Source organism: Protopterus annectens, chromosome 3.part0 (genome assembly GCF_019279795.1).
Source record: "Protopterus annectens isolate FY-2018-M chromosome 3.part0, PAN1.0, whole genome shotgun sequence".
Taxonomy (NCBI): Eukaryota; Metazoa; Chordata; order Ceratodontiformes; family Protopteridae; genus Protopterus; species Protopterus annectens.
Window position 1 is genome coordinate 851604922 of NC_056731.1, and position 11905 is coordinate 851616826.

The window sequence follows — 11905 nt, forward strand, 5'->3', positions numbered from 1 at the left end:
ACCTTCACCTAGCTATTACTCAAGCTACCTGTATTCAATACGCAGATGGTTCTACAATAATCGACTCAGCTAATTCTTCATCTGAACTGCAATCCTTAACCCAGAAAATGTTTTTTACAAATCTGCCTCCTCCTGAACCCCAAAAAGACAAAACTTCTACTCTTCACACCCACCCGCAAATCCACCCTAATAGACTTCTCCATCCTATCCAATAATGGTACTCTTATATCTCCAGACCTAACAACTAAACTTCTAGGAATAACAATAGATAACCTTACCTATGAAACTCACATTAACAACACTATAAAAACTAATTGGTTTGGGCTCCCTTTATAGGATTAAACCATTCCTTACTCCACAAGCCAGAACTTCTATTGCCCACACCCACTTAATCTCCACACTTCTCTATGCTTCATCCATATACACAAATCTGACAAAAAGCAGCCTTAACAAGCTGTCAAACACATAATAGCATTGCCAGATTTGCCACAGCCTCCTCTTTCAGGACCCACTACTGTCTTAATATGAAACAACTAGGCTGGTTAGAGCTACAAAATCGGCTCCATTATAACCAACTCACCATTACTCACAAAACCCTCTTCCAACCGACTAAAACTCCCAATACTTTCAAGCCTTTTTACCCCATATAAAAACCTTAAGACATTACGCTCATCTAATAAATTACTAGTATCCACAAGTAAAGCCAACAATGCTGCTGGCAGCTCTCTATTCTCTAATGCTGTTGGAAAAAACTGGAACCAACTTCCTAATGAACTGACATCACTACCCTCTTTATCACTTTTCAAACAAAAATTGAAACTTTACCTAAATATACACTGGTTGTGCCCCTGTACAAACCCAGACTAATCCAAAATATCAATGTTATCTTCTGATGACCTACTACTACTTATCTACTACTTGTACTGTCAAGGACTGGTACATATCAGATGTTCATCGTGTTTCACTGTTGCAGTCATTACTCTTGGGTTATCCTGCTGGCAGGCTACCCGCAGTCGGCCAGAATTCCAAAGTCTAGGTCCGGTGTCGGCTGCTTTCGCCTCTTCCCTGACGTCAGTGCGCCAGGGGTATAAAAGATGCAGCCGACGCCATTTTCTTCAGTCTTTCTTGCCGCGCGGTGCCCGAAGCAAAAGCAGTTCGCAAGTGCCGGTCGGCCGACTCCTGAGATTTTCACAGACTAATTTCAGATCCGAAGTCTTCATTAAAGCTAAGTACCCCGTTGGGGAAACTTTTTTTCTTGCTCCAGATCGATGTCAGAAAAAGTTAACAATTGCATTTCTTGTGGGAAGCAAATACCTCATAAGGATTTTCATTCTTACTGTATTCCTTGCCTAGGCCCTGATCATAACGTTGCTAGCTGTCGGTTTTGTGCTAGATTCAACAAACGCATCATTTAGCATCGGTTTGATTTTGCTTATCATTAAGCCAAAAATTCAATTACATAATGCCGTCGGAACAGCCGACGACCGGAGTTTCTAAAAAACGCAAGGAAAAAGAGGACGACAGGCATCCAAGATCCAAAACCGATGACGAGGCTTCCGCTAAGCCAGTTGCCGGTTCGCCGGTTCTCAGTGAAGTGCCCCTGACACCCGCTACCTCAGAGCCACAGGCCACTGACAACTCCCACGTGGAGCCAGCTAGGCCTCTGGATACTCAAGGTATTGGACACTCGGAAATCATTCCCTCAGATGGGTCCGGAGCCGCTGAGCAGGCATCAGCTTCTGAGGGTGTTTTCAGACCTACACAGCTTTATGTAAAGCCTACTTCAGCTTCAAAAGCAAAGTCTAAAGCAGCTTTAAAGACAAAGAAACAAGTACAGCATTCTCCAGAACAGACTTCCATGCCTAAGAAACAGATGCTCAAAATGGCCGAAGACCGTATTATCTTGATCAGGGGTTCCCATCCCCCTCCTGACAAAAGGCCTAGGCAAGAGACAGACTATGACTCTTCAGATCAGGTTTCCATTTCCTCTGACTCCTCTTCTGTACAGAAATACTCTATTCCTCCCTATGAGGATTCTGATGCTGAAGAATCCATTCCTTCAGCCTCTCCTCCTGAGGATTATTCTTTTGGGGAAACCCTGCATACCATGAGGGAGCACTTCCACTGGGAGAGCCAAGATTACTCAGAATCAAAGAAAAGGCTTAGAGATTTTCTTTTACTTCCTCAGCACAGGCCTCTTGCTATTCCCCCTGTGCTAGACATTGTAGATGATGTATTTTCAGAGTCCGGCCTTTCTCCAGACTCCTTACCTCCAGCTCCTGTTAAACCAGACAGATACTACAGGGTTCCAGATTCACATAAATTTCTTTATAAAAACCCTGCTGCTGACCCAGAAACTTTTTCTCAGGGTCCCAAGGGGGTTAAGGCCGCTACTGCAAAACACCCTATCCCTTCTGACAGGGATTCAAGGACACTAGACAGATGGGTGAAAAAGGTTTACACTTCTGCTGCTTTGGCTGTGAGGGCTTTAAATTGTCAATTTCATATGATTAAATATCAGCAATACTTACTGTCACTGTTAAAACAGAAAATGTTTGCTAATTCTGATTGTGCAGGAAATGCAGGATTTATTGTATGCAGCTGAACAAGTGGGAAAGCATACATTGCAATGTGGTTTTGATTCTCTGGAGGCCTCTTGCAGGGCCGCAGTTACGGGTTCTGTCATTAGGAGACATGCTTGGTTAAAGGAACAAAATCTGCCTGATCATGTTAAAGCAAAATTATTAGATGCTCCATTACAGCATGATACTTTATTTGGTGTTAAAGCAGAGGAGGTTTTGAAGAAAATGGAGGACAAAGCAAAATCTTTGCAAACAGTAAAGGATTTCTTACAGGTTCAGCCACCAAGATTTAGCAGGAACTGGCCTACAAAGAAGTGGTCCTTTCCAGTGTCGGACAGGCAGATACAGACGTCCCAGTGGCAGATCCCAGCCCCAGGGCTCATACAGGCCTAAACAGTGGGGCGCTTCTTCCTCCAAAAGTGGAGAAGACAAAGCACAGCCATACAGGAAACAGTCCCAATGACTTGCCTCTACCAACACCAAGCACTTATCTTCTTGCATCCCCCTTAGGGGGAAAACTAGCACTTTTCTCTCAAAATTGGCACATGATCACCCAGGACAAATGGGTATTGAATATAGTGTCCCAGGGCTACAGGTTCCACTTTCACACCCTGCCAAAGGCAAAAGGTATGCCAAACCTGCCACACAATCAATGGGCAGAGCCACAAAAACAAGTTTCGTCCCTTATGAACATGTGGGCCATTCAGCAAGTACCACAGCAAGACCAGGGACAAGGATTTTACTCAAGACTTTTCTTGGTACCCAGAAAGGACAAAACCTGGAGACAAATACTGGACCTGTCTATTCTAAACACATTTCTGAACGTTCCAAACTTCAAAATGTTAACTCTGCAGCAGCTTCTGCCCATGCTGGGCAAGAAGGCTTGGCTTGTAACTTTGGACCTAAAAGAGGCATACCTGCATATCCCAATCAGACAGTCTTGCAGAAGATACCTCAGATTCATAGCTGGCTCAATGCACTATCAATTCTCTGCACTGCCCTTTGGCTTATGTACTGCGCCCAGGGTCTACACAAAATGCCTGGCACCAGTAATTGCATTTTGCAGACAGAGGAATTCAAATATATCCTTACTTGGACGACTGCTTTATACAAGCAGAGAACAAGGACACTCTACTAAAAGCATCTGGCGTTCATAAAAAGATTATTAATTTGCCTAGGGTTCACAGTAAACGAAAAGAAATCAAAACTACTACCCTCTCAAGAGATAATATTCCTGGGTGCAAGCTTAAATACAACTGCCCAGATGGCTTATCTCACGCCAGACAAACAAAGGCAACTAACTTCTTACTTCAAAATGTTGGCAACAAAGTCCCAGTTATCTGCAAGAAAAATTCTGCAGGCTTTGGGCATCATGGCATCCTGCATTCTGCTAATTCCATATGCCAGACTGCATATGAGGAAACTTCAGTGGTACCCAAAAAGTGTCTGGACTCAACATTGTCAAAGCCTGGAAGCGTTAATTACCCTCATTCCTTGCCTGCAACAGGAGTTTCGATGGTGAGCACATGCCTGTCACCTCAACAAGGGACAGCCATTCACTCTACCCACAGCCAGGCAGTCAATAACAGATGCTTTGGATTATGCCTGGCGAGCACACATGGCAGGAAAATGTATTCAGGACACATGGCCCACAAGCCAATTGCATCTACATATCAATCAAAAAGAGATGCTAGCTGTTCAAAATGCCCTGACAGCTTTCAAGGATCTACTCCATCCAGGACAACTACTGATAAGGACGGACAATGCTACAGTCATGTGGTACATAAACAAGCAGGGAGGCACACATTCCTACCCCCTCTGCAGACAAGCCATGACTTTGTGGGACACAGCATTGACTTATCAAGTACAACTGCAAGTACAATTCCTGCCAGGAAAGAACAATACTCTGGCAGACGAACTAAGCAGAAACCTCATGGATCCCCACGAGTGGAAACTGGATCCACAAGTCTTCAGCATGATAACAAAGGAAAGGGGATGCCCAGACATAGATCTATTTGCCTCCCCTCACAACTGCCAACTACAGAAATTCTGCACAAGGACTTATCACAAGCAAGCGTGGAAAGTGGATGCTCCATCATTCAGCTGGAAAAGTCTAACAGTATATGCCTTTCCTCCTCTGCCTCTCCTCCCCAAGGTGCTCCTAAAGGTCAGACAAGAGAAGCCAAGAATGATTGATTGCCCCAGACTGGCCACGCCAGCACTGGTACCCAATCCTAAAAAGTTTGTCTCAAGGCCCAGCCTGGACATTGCCTCTAATTCCTCACTTACTGACCCAGCGAAACACTCAGATTCTGCACAGCCAACTCAGAACCCTAAATCTGGCAGCATGGTGGATAATGTAACCATTTCAAAACACAACTCTCTCTAAAGCAGTGATGGATGTTATTTTGGAGGCCAGGAGGCCCAGTACCAGAAAATCTTATGCAGAAAAATGGAAAAGATTCTGTGCTTGGAACCAGGCACAAGGAATTGTCACATCTGTGCCAAATATCCCTCAGATTTTACAATACCTAACTGAGATGCTGGACAAAGGCCTATCCTTTTCATCAATTAAAATTCATGCCTCTGCCATTTCAGCTTATTACAATACGGGACCTCCTATTTTTTCCCATCCTTTGCTAAGGCAGTACCTCAGAGGGGCTAAAAATATAAGACCTCCAAGGAGAGCCCCAATACCTGCATGGGACCTCAATTATGTCTTGGAAAAACTTACACTGCCGCCCTTTGAGCCAGCCAATACAGCTGATATAAAGTTTTTATCGTGGAAAACAGCTCTGCTGCTAGCAATAACCTCTGCAAGACGAGTTTCAGAGATACAGGCACTCATGGCTGTGGAACCTTTCATCATTTTCCATCCAGACAGGGTTTCTCTAAGGAAGAACCCGACATTTATGCCTAAGGTAGTGTCCAGTGTGGCCCTTAACCAAACCATTCATTTGCCTACCTTTTATTCAAACCCACAGAATAAGGGTGAGAGACTTCTGCATTCTTTGGACATACACAGACAACTACGCTTCTACTTGGACAGAACTAAAGTTTTCAGAAAAACTGAGCAACTCTTAGTGGCATATGCTGCAGGATCTCAAGGAAAGCCCATCTCAAAACAGACTATTTCAAAATGGATAGGCCACAGCATTCGTTTCTGCTACTCACAACATGGCAAATCAGTGCCCAAGGGCATTAGGCCTCATTACACCAGGGCAGCAGCCACTTCAGCAGCCTTTCTCAGAGGAGTACCAACCAAAGACATTTTAGAGGCTGCAACGTGGAGTTCAGTGCACACTTTTACAAAGCACTACCATTTACCTCTCTACTCTAAATCCAGAGCAGGCTTCGCCACTGCAGTTCTGCAGGGCCTTCTAGCCTCTCCTAATCCTATTTAGGCCCAGCCATCCAACCTCGGCTTTGGGATTCGACCCAAGAGTAATGACTGCAACAGTGAAACACGATGAACATAGTACAGTTGTGTACCTACCATAAATGTAGATGTTCGAGTGTATTCACTGCTGCAGTCCAGGTTACCCTCCCACCATCCCCCTTTTCTTTGCTGGGACTTGCCTATACTTCTCTATCTTATACAACCTATGTGGTGTATTTGCTTGTAGATGAAGGAAATGTTTATTTTACTGCATGCATAATTATTGGCATAATTTTTATTAGCCTACCATTTTGGGGGCACCTGACATTTGGGGCAAGAAAAACTGAAGAAAATGGCGTCAGCTGCATCTTTTATACCCCTGGCGCACTGACGTCAGGGAAGAGGCAACAGCAGCCGACGCCGGACCTAGACTTTGGAATTCTGGCCGACTGCGGGTAGCCTGCCAACAGGATAACCTAAGAGTAATGACTGCAACAGTTAATAAACTCTAAAATCTACATTTATGGTAGGTACACAACTGTACTTTTATTCTATCCTAAATGAGCATATAAAAAATATATATATATATTTTCTTGGGAATAGAGTTTCTAACAAACTTATCTAATGTTCTGTAATATTTTAGTGTATTCAACTGTTGAAATGTTATGTAATTATCTGTAAAACAACTTCTGTACATGCATTCTACATGTCATGTTAAACATTTAATATATTAATCATTTTTAGTTGGAGCTTATCTCCCCATGCCCCTACTGAAAATGGGCATATATCCAGATAGACTAGCCCGGTCAACAAATGTAAAATAAATGTAAAATAAAATAAATAAATAATTAATTAGATATCAGTCTTTTGCTTTTAAAGTTTATTTTTATTTTTTTAAAAATTGCTTAGAAATGTAAGCTGTGAGTAGGCTAAGTGTGACATTTCACACCAGTTAGGTGTCAATGAATTAAAATAAGATTCAATCTTCCTGGGTTGGTAGTAGCTCAGGTGGATGTGAAAGATCCCATAGCACTTATTGAAAAGACTAGGCAAGTTTCCTCTCAGTATTTAAGTCAAATTTCCCCTAATATCAGTGCTACTTCAAGTTTCCCTTGAAAAGAGAGCCACTGGCCTGGTGGGACTAACACTGTTAACAGAGCATAAAATAAAACTTAAAAGTTTAAACATAGCAATACCTGCACAGCATATTCATGAAACATACCAAGGGCATTGCACAAGTTTTCTTTCCAGTGCTGATGGAAATGTTTATCATATTGATTACTGCTGCAGTAGTCTTAGCTGTATGGGCTATATCCAGCACACAGGATACAACAGCCAGCCAGCTTGCAAAGCTTCAGGATACCTTCCACATGCTTAAACTATCAGGTAGTTTGGGCTGAGATGACTAAAAGACAAGTTTGAGTGTGAAGCCCTTCAGAGCTTTACTGCCTCCAAAGAGTACCCTCCTTGGAGGCCTTCAAGGATCGAAGATCAGCTTGTGCTGGTCCTTTGCTGGGCAAACAAGTCCTCTTTGGAGGAAAAACTTTCATTTTATTTGTGCTGCTGTTTTATCACATTCCTCTTCAGAAAAGTTATTTTAAAGGTAGGAGTGTTTAACAGACTGTTATGATATCCATAATATACTTTTAAACAGTGTGCTGGTTTTTTTTTCTCATTTTAAAAGTGGTATAAAGTAACTAAAAAGAAATTCGGTGGAAAAATCATTTATTTCACTTTTTTGGGGATGGCAGAGTGTTTTAAAGTATTTTTACTGTGTTTTTCTGTCAAAAAGTAAATTTTGTATACTGATAGTGTTCACCAGTATTTGCTGCTTGTCTTCTCTGGGAAAGAGGCACCATTTTCAGCTTGACCATGTAACAGGCAACCCATTCCAAGGTTGGTCCTTTTTCCAGCCACAGAAAAAGAAAAAAATTAAGCAAACCGCTTTTGCCACCACAGCAGGCCAGTAATTTGCCTCAGCTGCAGGTGGGTTTTATAACTTCAGACCACTCATCTTTTACCACAGATCCCTCTGGTGTAGCACCTAGAAGCCACTATGGACCAGGGTTAGCAATGTCCTCTGAGGCTGTTGGGAGTCCCCTCAGTGGGCAAGGGAAGAGCCACTCTTATTACTGGGACAGGTTCAGGGTTTAATTCTGGGTGTTGATTCTCCTTATAGAATAGTTTATGGCAAAAGAGAGTTATCCTCTTTTCCTGAAGAGATTCAAGATTCTTTCTCTGAATGGGAAGATGCAGGAATGGATGCACATTTTTCCCTAATGTTTCTGATTCATACTCTGCATAGAGCGCAGTGTTTGATTTCCCTATGAAGGTTTTTCTTTCTCTGAGACTGTTGCTAGAATGTGCCAGTGTTTTCATTTGGGTATCACTGAGGTTTCTCAGTCAATCAGAAAGTGCTATGAGCTGTTGCAAAAGGATTTTCCAGATCCTACACCCATTCATCTTGTTCTGCTTGCTTTAGGTGAAGTAGGACCTACTGAGTGCAGTTTTTGTGATAGTCAGCCAGCTTGTCCCTAAGAGGTTCGATAGAATATATAAAGTTCCTCAGACTTTTTATGCACTTTCTAAACCTGACTCGGCAGCTATAGGTCTGGTTGACCCACTGCTGCTAAGCACCTAAGTCAATTCCAGTCCTGCTCTTTCTAATAAGGATGAGAAAATCCTTGATGGGTATGGAAAAAATGCATACTTCTGCAACTTTGATTTTCAAAATTTTGAACTATGCGACTCCTGCTTGTTGGTTCTAATTGTGAAAGAATTAATGTTTTATCTGTTTCTTTTTGTGATGAAAAATCTTCGGCGACTGTTTTGAGGTTGCTTGTGTAGCTGCATTTTAAGAACCGCACAGATGATAAACTGAGATTTTAAATTCACCTTTTAGTAGAGATTGTGTTTGGCTCCTCTGCTGCAGAGGTGATCAAAAAGTGTGATGAAAGGGGCAATCTGATCCAGAGAATCTCTTAAGATCTTTCAGTCTTCCTTTTCCAAATTTTACAAGGTATTTTCTATCGCTTCTTCCAATTTTGGCAAAAGTCAGAATAAACAGTCTCAACAAAATACAGGTAAACAAATGTTTAAGAAAAAATGGCAAGGGGGTTCCAAAAATGTCTGTAACCTCCAAAACCAATGACAGTCGAACAAGTCTGAATGACTGTTCAAGAGACCTGTGACCTCCCTCCCACCCTGGCCCCTTTTTTCTTCCAGAAAGCTTGAATTTCCATTTTGACAACAGATTATTTCAGACAAATTAGTTTTGAAAATCATTCTTAAAGCTTACAGATTGCAATGGGAGGAAACATCTCTTTTCCAAAGGGTCATTCCTCATTCTCCAGATCAACTCCTTTTGTTTCCACCAGTTCATCACATGCTGTTCCAAGGACTGATAGAACCAGTTGCTCCTTCCCAGGTGGGGAAAGGTTTTAATTCAAGGATATTCCTGGTGCCAAAGAAAGAAAATACTTGGAGACCAATTCTAGATCTTTCTTTCTTAAACCTGTTCATGATAATGCCCAAATTCAAAATGATGTCACTTCACAAGTCATTACCTCTTTTTCCTCCATTTTCAAGTTTCCTGGTAACACTAGACTTAAAAGATGCTTATCACATCCATATTCATCCAGACTGTGGATGTTTTTTAAGGTTGTGTGCTTCCAGGACACATTATCAGTTCTTGTGCCTTAAACTTTGGCCTATTCACTGCACAAAGAATATTCAGTGTCGGTCTCCAGTTATAGCTCATTGTAAACTACAGAGTATCCACATTTTCCTATATTTAGATGACTTGCTTATATTTGCAGTGTGTTTTTCAAGGTGTCAAGAATCTCTTGTCTTGGGTGAGAGATCTCTTACACAAGCTGTGATTCCAAGTAAACATTGAATTCTTTCTTGACTCCTTTAGACAGGATTGTTTTCCTGGTATGTCAGCTAGACACCTCAGTTCAAACAGCTTTTCTTAAACAGAAAAAAAATTAATCTATGTCTAGATCTGTTTCTAAGGTTTCTACTCAGACTTTGGTCACTGTGAAGGAATATCCCCACGTTTTGGGTTTCATTGTGTCTGAATCTCATGATACCCCTGGTAAGACTCCACATGAGGAGGATACAATAGTATTGGAAATCTCTTTACCAGCACCCTTTTATCTTTTCAAATTCCCGTGTTGGGGTTTTTGCAGAATATAAATAATTTGGTGGAGACCACCAATGTCCTTCAATCCAGGTCTCCCCTTCTCCCTACCTTCTCCAAAGCAGTCATCACAGATGCCTCGACTTTGCTTGGGGTGATGTTTCCAGAGGGATAAAAGTGCAGGGGATGTGAGACATCAAGGACAAAAGATTACATAAAGATGCTTGCTCTTATCAAAACACTCAACTCTAGGAATCACCCATGGTACTCAGGACCTGTTCAAGTGGTGACAGACAATACCACAGGGATGTGGCACATAAGCAAGGGGGGAACTAGTTCTTACCACCACTACCCATTTACAGCACATTCTCACTGTATTCCATCAGAACAAAATTGTGTGACAGACTCTCATGAATGAAAACTAGATCAAGTGGTCTTCCAAGATTTAATTCATCTGTGTGAAGCTCCTCAAAAAGAATTGTCCTGTATGCGTTTCCACCCTTTCCACTGATACCCAGAGCACTTAAGATTCAGAAGGAATCCCCCAGATCATTGTGATGATCTTCTAGCCAAGGCAACAGAAGTTCTTCCTGTAGCAATTACTACAAGATTCCTCACAGACTGGATCTAGTTACACGAACAGGGGTATTTGATACATCTTAATCCCAAATAGCTTCAAATAACTGCCTGGATGATAGGGTATTAAATCCTTTTGGACACTTGTTTATTGAAAACATCCAGCAGGTGCTAATGGAGACAAGAAAGCCTGCTACTAGAAAGTCACATATTAGCAAACGGAAAAGCTTTTGTAGTTGGTGCCAACAAGATAGCCGGCACCCATTCAGGGCTAGCGTTTCTATGGTTTTGTAGTATTTGTGCACGTTACTTTCCTTTGGCCTTTCTTACTCTGTCACGGTTCATTTGTCAGCCATTTCAGCATGTCTACCCATGGATTCCCCTCTTTCAGGGTATTTTCATGTCAAATGTTTTATGAAATGCTTATTTCATAGACCTCCAAGAAAACCAATGGTGTCTCCTTGGGAATCTTAATTTTGTGTAACAGGAGCTAACACTTGCTCCATTTGAACCAGCTCATCTGGCTGACTTGAGAAGCCAGTTTTACTGGCTGTTCTGACATCTGCAAGAAGAGTATATGAGTTGCAAGCTGTTATGATGGGTCTTAACCCTATCTCATTTTACACTGAAAAAGGGTTTGCCTTAAGAACTAATCTTCCTTTTTATGCCTAAAGTGGTGTCAGACTTTACCTTTAAGCTAAACTATCCATTTCCTTGTCTTTCCTTGAACCCAAAAATGAGGAAGAAAGGATACTTCACACCTTGGATGTCTGCAGGCAACTCTGGTGCTGTCTTGACAGAACAAAATCTTTCAGAATGTCTGATCAGCTGTTTTGTCCCTTCTTATCTTCACAAGAAATGAACATGTGGGTCAAAGCAGGCTGTTTCAAAGTGGTAGCCTCAGAATATTATCTTCTGTTATTTCCACCACAAGAAAGATACTCCATGGATTTTTGGAAAGTCTTGGATTCTAAAAGTATTCTAAATTGCTATAATCATTCTCCAGGGCTCATAAACCCTTCTCTTCCTCCTCCTTCCACCTCCCACTTGCTCTTAGGTATGGTAAATATATCTGCATGTCTTAAGCTACTTGCAGTAGTGATCAGTAGGAAGAACATAGTACAATTGTGTAAGTAAACTTACCATAACAGCAGCTCTACAAATGATGGCTGCTGCAGTAGCTGCTCCCGCCACCTACCCCACTTCTTTATTGCCAAGGTGCAT

The 11905-nt window shown here is 41.9% G+C and overlaps 1 protein-coding gene across 1 annotated transcript in view; it reads left to right on the top strand.

Moving 5' to 3' along the window:
- PHLPP1 (PH domain and leucine rich repeat protein phosphatase 1) overlaps positions 1-11905 on the top strand; it is a 1852281-nt gene that overhangs the window by 731399 nt on the left and 1108977 nt on the right. The gene's annotated exons all lie outside the window — the stretch shown is intronic.